This window comes from Panulirus ornatus, chromosome 22, assembly GCF_036320965.1.
Source record: "Panulirus ornatus isolate Po-2019 chromosome 22, ASM3632096v1, whole genome shotgun sequence".
NCBI lineage: Eukaryota > Metazoa > Arthropoda > Malacostraca > Decapoda > Palinuridae > Panulirus > Panulirus ornatus.
This window is the reverse complement of record NC_092245.1, coordinates 17,824,251-17,838,200: the sequence shown is the minus strand read 5'-3', so window position 1 is coordinate 17,838,200 and position 13,950 is coordinate 17,824,251.

Genomic DNA, 13,950 nt, shown 5'->3' with positions numbered 1-13,950 from the left:
TCTGGTCGTCATACTGACGATATAACTACCACTCAAACAATGTCTGGGTATCGTTTTAATCGTTGAGGCTCTAAATCATGCTTTCTGGTGGATATTTTCTCTTTTTTTCTGGCTAACCACAAGTCCCAGATGGTCAACTTTTCTAGCCTACGATATCCACCACAATTTCCCTCATCCTACAGCGTCCAACACAATATCCCTCATCCTACAGCGTCCACACAATATCCCTCATTCTACAGCGTCCACACAATATCCCTTATCCTACAGCGTCCACACAATATCCCTCATCCTACAGCGTCCACACAATATCCCTCATTCTACAGCGTCCACACAATATCCCTCATCCTACAGCGTCCACACAATATTCCTCATCCTACAGCGTCCACACAATATCCCTCATTCTACAGCGTCCACACAATATCCCTCATCCTACAGCGTCCACACAATATCCCTCATCCTACAGCGTCCACACAATATCCCTCATCCTACAGCGTCCACACAATATCCCTCATCCTACAGCGTCCACACAATATCCCTTATTCTACAGCGTCCACACAATATCCCTCATCCTACAGCGTCCACACAATATCCCTCATTCTACAGCGTCCACACAATATCCCTCATCCTACAGCGTCCACACAATATCCCTTATTCTACAGCGTCCACACAATATCCCTCATTCTACAGCGTCCACACAATATCCCTCATCCTACAGCGTCCACACAATATCCCTCATCCTACAGCGTCCACACAATATCCCTCATCCTACAGCGTCCACACAATATCCCTTATTCTACAGCGTCCACACAATATCCCTCATCCTACAGCGTCCACACAATATCCCTCATCCTACAGCGTCCACACAATATCCCTCATCCTACAGCGTCCACACAATATCCCTCATCCTACAGCGTCCACACAATATCCTTAACCCACAGTGTCCACACAATATCCCTCATTCTACAGCGTCCACACAATATCCCTCATTCTACAGCGTCCACACAATATCCCTTGACCCACAGCGTCCACACAATATCCTCAGCTGGCCACGCAACACAGACTAACGGTGGCGACTCTGAAAAATGGCGTTGCACGGACAGGCCGCAAGCTCGGGGGGGATTTTTCCATCGACAGTTGTAGATTTTCCCTCGACAGGAGGATGTCGGGAGACCACGAGCAGGCGTCGGTGACACAGTGTCTCATCTAGCGCCCGGTAGCCCTCAGTCTGCTCGAGGAAAGGTCATTTGTCCTTCCTAGCTGTTGCTCCCTTGCATCACTCCTCCCGCTGTCTCCTGGGGGTCATTTGTCCTCCCAAGGGGAGAGCACAGAGAGAGAGAGAGAGGGAGATAGATAGAGAGTGAACGTCGGAGGGAGAGGATGCGAGGACGCAGCCCTCCGAACGACATTGGAGGGAGAGAGAGAGAGAGAGAGAGAGAGAGAGAGAGAGAGAGAGAGAGAGAGAGAGAGAGAGAGAGAGAGAGAGAGAGAGAGAGAGAGAGAGAGACAGAGAGAGAGGGAGAGAGGGAGGAGATCCTGAGGAGGTAGCGCCTCCCTCAGCTGAGTCCAAACTTCAACGTCGCAAGGCCCCAATAACTCAAGCTTATTTATCAACAGTTTCCACCCACACACAAATATGGTCCTGGTATCATTACCCACAGCAGCAGCAGCAGCAGGAGCAGCAGGAGCAGCAGGAGCAGCAGGAGCAGCAGGAGCAGCAGTAGCAGCAGCAGCAGCAGGAGCAGCAGTAGCAGCAGCAGCAGCAGGAGCAGCAGCAGCAGCAGCAGCAGCAGCAGGAGAGGAGGGAAGAAGCCAAGCACCAGGACGATGCATCACGCTGGTGAGGAACGATGCCTCTATGTATTGTGAAAACTATTTCCCCCGTGAGGAAGTTGAGATGTAAATCACATAACGACACACAATGGCCGTCACCTGCTGCTGTGAGGAGGATGGCGAGCCTCCGGTTTTACTCTCCTGGTTGATACGACGACCTCAATGATATCCTGTAGGACATTTTCCTCCGTAGTCAAGGCGTCCTTTTTCTTTACACTCTCAGCTCCTGGGTTTCCTGTGGCAGTTTTCCTCCTACAGTCGCAGCTTGCATTCCCTCGGTGGGCAGTTGTTGCTCACAAAAGAAGCAATTTTCAGCAATGGTCTGTGCATGATAACGGCCCTGGATCTAAATTTTCGGCGGAGGTCGTTCTACCCGACAATTATTCGGGCCCCCAAACGCGGGTATAAAAGAAGGCGTCCCCGGGTGCAAGAAGGTTACGTAGCGACTCCCAGCTGCGGCAACTCTAGACCGAGGTATAACAGTTATGAACGAGTCTTGATGGAGCAATCGTCCCACTCCCGTTAGAGATGCGACACACGCAAACACGGCTTGGAGGAGCACCTCACCTTCAGTGGTTATCAGAGACCATATATGTGCGTGAGTGAGTGAGTCGGTGGCCACTTTCTTTTGCGACACACGCAAACACGGCTTGGAGGAGCACCTCACCTTCAGTGGTTATCAGAGACCATATATGCACGTGAGTGAGTCGGTGGCCACTTTGTTTTGCGACACACGCAAACACGGCTTGGAGGAGCACCTCACCTTCAGGGGTTATGAGGGACCATATATGCACGTGAATGAGTGAGTCGGTGGCCACTTTGTTTTGCGGCAACGCGCCGATGGTGAAGAGGTTCACATTGCTGACTGACACTGTGCCTGTTTTCTTGCGCTCTGCTGAGCCCATAGCAGCCACCATGCAGCTCCCTCAGCTATGGGTCATCTTTTCTGGTGGGAACATAAGAGGAAGTTAGGTCTCGTCCCACTGCTGAAGAAGGACACGAAGCTCAACTGGTGTTAAGGAGACTTGGAGTTTATATTGTCACTGGTGTTCGTGAGTCTACTCACTGAACGACTGATTTCAATGTTTTTTTTATATATCATTTCATATATAATAAGTTCTTTCCTTCCCTAGGGATATCTCAATCTCACAGATGAATGAGAACCAGCCAATCAGTTGTCCTCAGGTCGACAAAAGAATCGAAAAAAAAAATATTCCACTCATGAACCACCTCTTCTTCACGTTTGGTTCTGACGACTTATACAGCCTTCGGGAGAAGCCGAGTGCGCGCGCTGAGCCCCACACGGCCTTGAATTAAGCCTTGAGGTGAATAGATTTGACTTCTGTTGTTCAAAGTGTAGCATTGTGTGTGTGTGTGTGTGTGTGTGTGTGTGTGTGTGTGTGGGTGTGTGTGTTCTCTAAAGACCTCCTGCGATGTATTGTTCAGCCGAGGGCCATATCTCTGCTGCGCCAACAATGGACTGGTACGTACGTACACAGGGCGGTGCTTTTATAGGCCAGTGCTTGTGTTCAGCCCCGCCTCTCCTCCTCCTCCTCACCTGGAGACACGTAGGAGATTTTCCTTTTCGCTGATGTACACAGATTAGATGTGTCGCGGGTTATACACGACTGACGTTTTCTTTTAGACAATGTGTTGCAGCTCAAAAACTGAAGAGAAAATGGTAGGAAGTTTGGAAATCTGAGATTTGATCAGAGAAGGGATCTTAGTCGGCTTATGACGTCATAACCTTTTGGATTTACACACACAAAAATAAAAACGCTAATGGGTATTGGTCTCTAGCCACAAAAATTCCACAAAGGCGTCAACTCAAGGTCTACAACTAATTCACAATAGAATCATCAACAAAACAACTCATACCGTCTCGAAATAGACACGTCTGTTCAACCAGAGTATCAGATCACAACATAACGTTAGCTGTTCTTTTGAACACCATCTCACATCACAGGGTGATCTCAGGATGAAAAAAAATACAGAATGAGACAATTAGCTTATAATATAGCCTCAGTCAACAGTATATAGTTATATCAAAATACAGTATGAACACACATCAAAACATCTCTCTGTGCAGCAATACTGTATACAAAAAGCCAGCTTACAATATCGGATGAGTGTTGCTACATCAGGCCACAATACAGAATTCTCTGCCCCAACTCAAACAGGGTATAACATCAGTTATCAATTTAGCATCAGCTGACGATATCTATCGACTCAAAACACATCAGCTCACAACATTAGCTGAATGGACAAACACAGCTCAGAGGGTAACATCAGCATTCAGCACTGCCTCAGCTGATGGCCTCTGTATTTGCCTACCCCGAGAACTAAACAGTCAAACAGTCGTAATTTGATCTGTGAGGTCGTTGGCAGAATCGCTCGTATGTTTCAGGCTTAATTGCCTTCGGTGCCAGTAACAGTTTATATTACTCACTCTCCCTACCCGACAATATATATATGTATATATATATATATATATATATATATATATATATATATATATATATATATATATATATATATATATATATATATATATATATATATATATATATATATATATATATATATATATATATATATATATATATATATATATATATATATATATATATATATATATATATATATATATATATATATATATATATATATATATATATATATATATATATATATATATATATATATATATATATATATATATATATATATATATATATATATATATATATATATATATATATATATATATATATATATATATATATATATATATATATATATATATATATATATATATATATATATATATATATATATATATATATATATATATATATATATATATATATATATATATATATATATATATATATATATATATATATATATATATATATATATATATGTAAGATTCCATTTCCTGCCTAAGCAAAGTTGTTTCAAGAACAATCAAACAGTGGACTCATTTGCACTCATCCAGTCTCCAGATGTCAGGCAAAATGTATGAAAAACAGAACCTTCCATCTACAGCTAAGGTCCACAGATCACTCTACGGTTTATCATGACCGCTCTCAACACGTCGCCCCTCATATACCACATCGATCCATTTAGTCCTATGTGATTCACGTTTGAATGTTCAGGTTCTGATACTCCGTGGATTCCTTCGCTACATCATCCACATATGCGCTTACCATTTCATCAAAACCAAGATCTGCCTTCACAGTCATAATCTACATTCTACCTCGCTTCTCTCTTTCTCACTCAGTCATCTCCCCTCATACCACATATTGGCCTCAAAATATAATTTCGAGCACATCATTCCCATATCTCATTTCTGGGCCCAGGACCAAAGACTCACATCCATACTGCGATGTCTTTAAACATACTTACCTTTGCCTCTCCAGACGATTACCACGCCTCCCACACACCCCTTAATGCTCCCAGGACCTTAGCTCCTCATCCTACCTATGATTCACTTAAACCTACGTGGATCCAGCCTCTGCCACGTCCAACCACGGAGACCTAAAACGCTCCACTTACTCCAGGTCTTCCCCATTTAGACTTCAGTCGAGCACTTCTCGCTCATTCCCCCGCTGCACCTCATTACCTTCTTTTCGCCTCCCTTTACTTTCTCCTTTCCCAAGATCCTAGGCTGTGACCCCCTGATTGTGGAGCTTCTCGCTGTACTTTGCCAGAGCCGTGCTATATGCAAGAGATTCACCTCTCTTGCTCCCAAACTGTCCCCCAGCATACTGTAGAGCTGCTCCTCTTTCCGAGACCTTTGGATTTACCACCCTCACCACCCTGTCCATATACAGATCAAATAGCCATGGTGGCATCTCATAACTTTGTCGTAGACCACACATTCATCTAGACCCATTATCCTCCTCCCTTTCAATTCGCTCACATACCATATCGTACTATAAAAAGAAGCTGCACTCTGCATTTAGTTCTGCCGAGAGATAGTGTCCACAACTTTTTTGTCCGTTGGGCCGAGTCTTGGCGTCGCAAGATATGGCCAATTCGGCCACCAAGCCATGACGTCTCTAGGGCTGAGGCCACCAGCTTCGGCAGCTCGAGCTATCGTGTTCGTTGGCTTGGCCACCTTGGCAGCCTGGGTCGGAGCCGTGGTGTCAACAGCTCCGGCTGCCGTGTTTGCTCGGCCTGGCTCAGGATCAGAGTACAGTAATTGTTTGGCTTATCGGACGTCATTTGCATCAGAGGGCAAGCCGGCTTTATCTCGAACCCGTGTGTGTGTGTGTGTGTGTGTGTGTTGGGCGGCCCTTCCTCCTGCTGATGGTGAGGCAACTACTGCTGTTCCCGCTTTTGCTTCTGTCGTTGCTGCTACTAGTGATGTTGGTGCCGCCACTGCTACTGTCGGTGCAGTCTTCTCTCCACTGACGATAATACAGCCTCATCGAGATGACATCTTCATCGTTGTGTTACGACAGGAAGAAAATAATACCAACATGAATGACCACATATGTGAATACACTCACATATGTACATATAGTATATGTACACCACCGGGACGATGCATGGAGTATAGAACAGAATAAATTAGACTGATGAAGTATAATCTAAGACTATAATTCCTCTGAATAAGACTACAGTCTCAACCAATCCCAGACATTGGGAAGCAGGTGACATGCACTGTGACTTGTCTCATACATCCAGCACCTTACACCATCTTCCATGACTTATACAGTCTTGCGCCACCGATTGAATCAAGGGTTAACGGGGCGTAACTCTTACGAACGATGAATATTACGACTGTCGTAAAATCTCGTTTAATGACGTATACGTGTGACCGTCGCGAAACGAGTTACTTCATAACCCTGAGGGGAAAATTCACTCCCTTATCTGCAGTTAGGAAGATGTCTGGGTTTAGGTTCATCCCTTCACCTGCTCAGTCGTCGTTGCAGCCCATCATCACAGAGAAGCTTCTCATATCCTTTGAACTGTCATGCGTTGGAAATTCACTTTCAAGTCTAAGTTCCACTTACTCTGAAGCAGAATTACTCCTTTCCTTACCTTAAATCGAAGTTTCCTACCTCACATATTTACTTTCCCACACGATCGACGTATATTTATCCATATCTAGACACGAACGTCTGCCATCACACGCGACTATATACACAAGCAAATGCATATACACATGGACTGTCATTAACAAAGACAAACACACGAATTCATACAGGCGCAAATACAAAGAAACAAGAATATGCAAATACAACCGAGGCCAATTATACAAACCTACAGTTTGATAAAAAGTGAGAAAAATATCCTCATATTTGAAGCTGTGATATTCTAGTATCAATAATGAATCTTTATTCCAACGAGACCCATCTCAATCCAAGGGAGACATTGAGGCAAAATCTGTCTCAGAAACAGGACTTGTCAACACCTCATCACACTCAAAAAACTCACTCCATACATTGCAGGTAGATAGTTTCTTCCATGTTTCTCTTATGAGAAACCAATTTCCATCAAGACTATTCTTAAGGAGGAACAAATTGCCTCTCCTCAAGGTTGTCCTTGACGGGAACTGCCTCCCCTCAAGGACTGGTCTCAGACGAACCAAACGCAATGACATAACTTACCCACTCTCCATAGTCGACCTCAGTGGCACCATCAACCACCTCTACATTACTCTTAGACTCATTTACCCTTACGTTTTGTTATTCTAAATAGAACCTAACTCCCTTTCCATGCACGATGCGAGACTGACTGACTCTATATCAGATCCCAGATAAACACAACTCCTTTCCAGGTTGCTCTGAAAATGGCTGCTCGGCCACGTCATTAAGACTTCCTCGCATTATGTGGGACTCCTGACTCCACTCCCACTCACAGACCTCACCGGTAATTACCTTATGCATTAAACAGCTAAGAGGCATGCAAACAGGGATGGTCTGGAATCAATAGAGCAAATCCTCGTGATTACTGAATGCCTCTCTCTCAACTTGCCTTGGCAATCAAATGGTAAACAATGGATTCATCTCTTCACTTTACATAACTGCCGTGTCAACTTCTGCAGGCAAACACGAGGCTGCCTGGACGAGACGAGGCGAGACACTGTTGCCGCTGTGCCTCTCACATCACCAACAACAGTACTGCTGGTGACAACGCCATCAACGGCAGGACCGATACATTAGCCAACAACAGCACCACCAACAGTAGTTTCTGTAACAACAGTAATGATAATACAGCACCCACAACAACGGTACGAGTAACGGCATCAGTAACCAGTAACAGCAATAACAGAACCTAGTGACAGCCCCTGGCAGTAACCAGGCCAGTCACAGCACCAACAAAGACAGTGAGAGCCCTCAACAAGAAAAGCGCCTCGAGCAGCGCCTCGAACAGCACCAACAAGCGCAGTAGTATCAGTAAGAGAAGGAAAAAAAAAGAAAGCAAGAAATCTCGTTCCAGTAACGGTAGCAGCAATAGCATCGTCGTAACAGCACCACGAACAGGAGCACCAACATTAACGAGGCAGTAATCCAACCTCCCTTCAGTGAGCGGGAATCCTCTTAGCTAAACGCAAAATACTATACAATCCTATCATGGCTCAGGTTAGAGCCGGGCCCGGTAAGCGCTCCCACCAGAGCTGCAGCCGCTGGTACACAACACCAGCTCTACTACCACCATCAACACCACCACGATTATCACCACAACCACCTTCTACCACCAGAGCTTCAGCCGCTGTAGCCCTCCCGCCCACCAGAGCTGCAGCCGCTGTAGCCCTCCCGCCCACCAGAGCTGCAGCCGCTGTAGCCCTCCCGCCCACTAGAGCTTCAGCCGCTGTAGCCGCTGTAGCCCTCCCGCCCTCCCTTCGGAACCAGCTATTCTGCCACTGCCAATAGCTTCACCACCAACGACCACCACCACAGCCCCAGCTCCAGCTGGTACCCGATGTCGGGCGGAAAATCGAATCAGCGAAATGAATGACATCAGAGAAAGTGCGCATCTGCAAGGGCTGCGCATCTAGGGGCACACATCCTAGTCAGTGAATGGTATAAGCATATTTGGTATTGAAATGGCAGGAAATGACATGAATAACCAATACTATTACCGCTTAAGTCCTCATTAATCATTCGACGGAAATATATTAGTGGTCATTTGTTTCACACATTCAAATATTTCGCTCCAAATCAATGCCTAATATCTGACGCGCTGTCGTAGGTCAGCTATTTCGTAATATCATTTGATTCCCTTGACACTGTCACCAGCTATAATACTACTACTACTACTACTACTACTACTACTACTACTACTACTACTACTACTACTACTATTACCACCACCACCACCAAAATAGCTGCAGCTGGTATCCGGTACCAGCTGTATCTACCACTCCTACCGTTATCATCTCCACCACCACTACCAAGGGTTCGGCAGATGGTACCCCAGTTACCGGTCATTTGGATGGATGGGTAGTGGTGGAGGAGGAGGAGGCATTCAAACAAAATGCCAAAAGAGGAATGGGGCAAAAAGGCAGAGAAACGTTTCCTACTTCGCTATTCAAGAAAACCTCTTTTGACCTCAGTACTTTCGTCCCATTTACCCTTCATGCTGGTGATGCCAAGTTTACAGAAGTCTTATTCCTATTGCTGGTCAAATCAAGCTTCAGTGTAGCTTCCTCTCTGTAAGCACCTCCTCACCCTTAACACGACGACCACGCAGGTAGGGCTTCGAGGTCTGATATAGATAGCAGTCACCTGGGTCCAGATCAGGGTCATAAAGAGGATGGTTGAGTTGGTCGAAACCCATGGCATAAGTGTGTGTCGTTCTGGACTTGTGGAATATTGCGCTGCCATGAAGGGGAATCACACCATTGTTTAATAATTGATTAATATTTTTCCCCTTGATAGTTTTAAGCAATTTTCAAATCATACCACCAAAACAGTCGCCTGTGATCCTTCTTTTAGAGCGCATATAGCCTATGAACAGCATCCTTTGTGACATCCTAGAAAATCGAGTCCATGATCTTTTACGTCAATTTTGCTCACGACTTGAAGCAGCTCTACTTCGTTTCCACGTCCCTCCCTGCTTTCATATCATCATCTTGTCATGTTGTGCCCCAGTTCATTCCCTTCTCCAGTCCATATTCCGGTCTGCAAACATATCTATTCTGTCTTTTGGTTCCTCTCCTCGTTTTCATCGTCTCTTCTATCGTCCAGTTCCTCACAAGTCTCATCTGTCTTCAAGTTCATCTATATCCCTCAACACTCTCCCAATTCTTTTTCTTGTCAGTCCTTCAGTACGCTCCCGCCCAGGAACCACTGGAACCCGAGTGCCTGGACTGCTGGGAGTTCTTCTTTTCCATTCTTTCACCTGTGGCTGTTGATGACTGTGGCACTGGATCAGCTGAAAGCCCTTGATCACTGCAATTACTCTGTGGATCTTCTGGATACGTACTTAGATGCACGTCTAGGCAAGAGCCTAGAGCATTATGCCCTCATGGAGTACAAAGAGCTTATTGCAGCGAATGATATGCTCTTGTGGTACAGAGGCTTCTCACTTTATAAGACCAGTTTTTGTAGTAGCATTCAGTTCTCATCACTGTATCACTTTCCTTTATAATCTGCACTTAGTCTTTAAGAAAAGGATTTCACTCGAGCTCCATATTTTCGCTGGCCCATTGACGACATGAACACTTTTTTCTCACCTCTGTTTTCTTTCAAGTCAGCTTCTTTCACCCTCTCCACCTTGATACTCTTACGTCTAAGCTTCTTACTTCCTGGAGTCGGGGAGAACCTGGCAGGCATAAAGACGACGCAGTAATCTGACTTCAATGACAATGATGTTACAGCTAATACGTCCAAAAGCTGTTCTTTGTGTATGAAATACGTGTGCAAGCACCAGCTGCTCAGAATCTAGATTCAAATTAGAGTTCCTGCAATATACCATGTCTTTCTATACGACTTGCGAATATATTCTTGATGGCTGAGTGATGTCGAACAGAGAATTTAATCCCTCTGACACTCGGCTTTTGCTCTCAAGAACCAAAACACTCTCAAAACATTTCAGGTACTCACTCCACCTTTTTCCGACATGTTCCCTAACACTGTTATTAGAGTGAGGTTCTCTTTTATGACACGGTCCATCAGTCAAGTCCGACATGGCCTCATACATGTACTTTTTCGTCTTGAGAGAGAGAGAGAGAGAGAGAGAGAGAGAGAGAGAGAGAGAGAGAGAGAGAGAGAGAGAGAGAGAGAGAGAGAGAGAGAGAGAGAGAGAGAGAGAGAGAGAGAGAGAGAGAGAGAGAGAGAGAGAGAATCATTTTGAATAATGGATGTGAACATCTCTGAACAAATAGTTCAATACACAAATACAAGACAATGACGGTGAAGCATCAGTCCTTAGGGGTGGCAGACAGATTGCTTAACCATGTAACCTACGAACATCCTGACCTTCCCTGCGTTTTCAGAAGGTAAAAGATTTTTGTCTTTTAACATTCCACCAACTTTTTTTTTCCTTCGTCCAACCACTTTTTTTTTTTTTTCGTTCACGTATATGGAGGAAAATTGTTTCTATGTGAATTTGCCACAAATGATAGGGTATGGAAGAGGAGATATCATCATCATCATCATCATCATCATCATCATCTTCACATCCTGGAGAAAAAAAATATATTACGACCCTTTCTCTTTTCTCGTCGCACTTCCCTGCCCCTGGGCCCACACCCAACCTCTGAAGCAGCCATTGTAATTTGGCTTATGCAAAATTCTGTTAGTTTCCTAAATTATGAGGGAGGCCATGAGGAGGTTCCGGTGTGTAAAGAAGCCAAGTGACTTCCCGATGGAGGTAGAGGAGAGGAAAGGGGAGTATGAGGGTGTGCGACAGACAGAGGAAAGAGGCAGACATAAAGTGTATGGCAGGCGGGGCAGAGAGAGAGAGAGACGACTTGTGGCAGACGTTGTGTTTGGTGGTAAAGCAGAGACACACATGGTGCTTGTGGCAGGCAGAGGAAAGGCAGATGTGCATATACATGTCTCAGGCAAATAAGAAATAGAAATGGTGACTTAGAGAGAGATAGAGATAGACAGACATGGGATGAATGACAGAGAAAAGACAGATGAGGATGCTTGCGAACACATGAATAACAGCGACTGAGCATGGGAAAGCAAGAGGGGAGGCAGACGTAGAGTATGAGGTAGACACGTTGAGGCAAACGCATGATGCGTACCAGGCATAGAGTGCGTAACAGGAGGATGAAGAGGAGGAGGAGGAGGAGGAGACAAACTTAAAGTGTGTGTGGCAGACAATGGGGCTCTGGGCACTGATCATGACAGGTGATGGTGAACTCACCTTCATCACTATTCGCTTATCACTCCAACTCAACAGCGACGAACCGTCTGCAGTGAGTGACCATGTAAACAGAGAGCGTGGGTCTCGTCCTCTCCTCCTAGATCTATAGGTATATCGTCCTCCTCCCTCCACCCCTTAAAGAGCATCTTCCTTCCTCCTTCTGACCACACGCACCAGGCCACTCGATGCGGAGTGTAAGAGAAGACCACGATCCTCTCCTCTCCTCTCTCTCCCCATGGTGGTATAGATACACACTCCAGTGGACGTGGAGCCATAGAACGCGCGGTCGTGCCTCAACGTCCGTCCTCAGCGAGCCATAACTCAGGGTTATGTTCTCTCCAGGAGGAAGGACTGTTGTCAGGTGTTGGTCCCCCCTCACGCATGGTAATGGTGCCATAAAATAGAAAACGTCGTCACAGGTCATGGACATTCTCCCCTCGAGGGTTTGGTATTATATATTTTGTCTCCCATAAGAAATCTATTTTTGAGTTGTATGAAAGGAAATGGATGACAATATGTTGAATCAACACACCAGGAAATGGATAAAAAGAGACAAGAATAATGAATATATATATATATATATATATATATATATATATATATATATATATATATATATATATATATATATATATATATATATATATATATATATATATATATATATATATATATATATATATATATATATATATATATATATATATATATCTCGAGAACCAGAAATCTCGTATGCTACGCACACTTGAGCATTCAACAGGCAAAAACATTCGGCTCGAATTGAGTTATACCTTGAAAAAAGCGCAACAATCCCTCCCACTTCCCCACTCTGCAGGGTGACCAGCCTTGATCCAGGACCCTTTTGGCATTCCAGCGTCCAGCCATTGACTTCCCTCCCCCTTTTCTCCATATTATCAGTATCAGTTCACTACGCCGCTGCCCAGCCCGTGAGAGTGATGGTGGCTGAGCCAACCTGCAGCTAAAAGTTTTAATCTGGGCCTCACGCCCGGCCTGGCCACTCAACCAACCGAGAGAAAAAGAAGAAAAAAAAAAGAAGGGAAAAGAAAAAAAAAGAGAGAGGGAAATCGCAGACGTAAACCACAAGGGTCATAACGAATGAAATAGATGCATAATTTCAATATATCTTTTTTCCCCCTTTTTTGGGGGGCTTGCGTTTTGGAATTCGTTTTCCATTGATACTCTGGATGTCTTGACGTTTTCTTTGTGTTTTTATTAGGCCTTTGTTCGAAGATATTTGGACCACGTCGGTCTGAAGATGGCCATAATTTGGCATCTACGCCTGGTCAATATTTTGGTTTTGTGTCGTCTAGTGTCTTTCTTACCAATGGTCTCACGTGAATCAGTCCATTGCCTCAAGGCAAGGGCGCCTTGTAGCGAGAGAGAGAGAGAGAGAGAGAGAGAGAGAGAGAGAGAGAGAGAGAGAGAGAGAGAGAGAGAGAGAGAGAGAGAGAGAGAGAGAGAGAGAGAGAGAGAGAGAGAGATTCCAGACTGTCTTTTTTGGATTTAGTCCCGGAGGGTTTATGGGTCAGAGTGAGTCGTGGGATATAGTCCTGAGGTGACCCTTCCCACACGTTGAGATGCGCAGGTGGTGGTGGCAGATGTGTGTGCGATGACACCTTCGAAGGTCGCCAAAGATAACATGATTAAGACGAAAGACTTATACAAGTCTGAGCATACGTCGTCCTTTGAAAGTTATATATATAAATGTATATATATATAAATGTATATATATATATATATATATATATATATATATATATA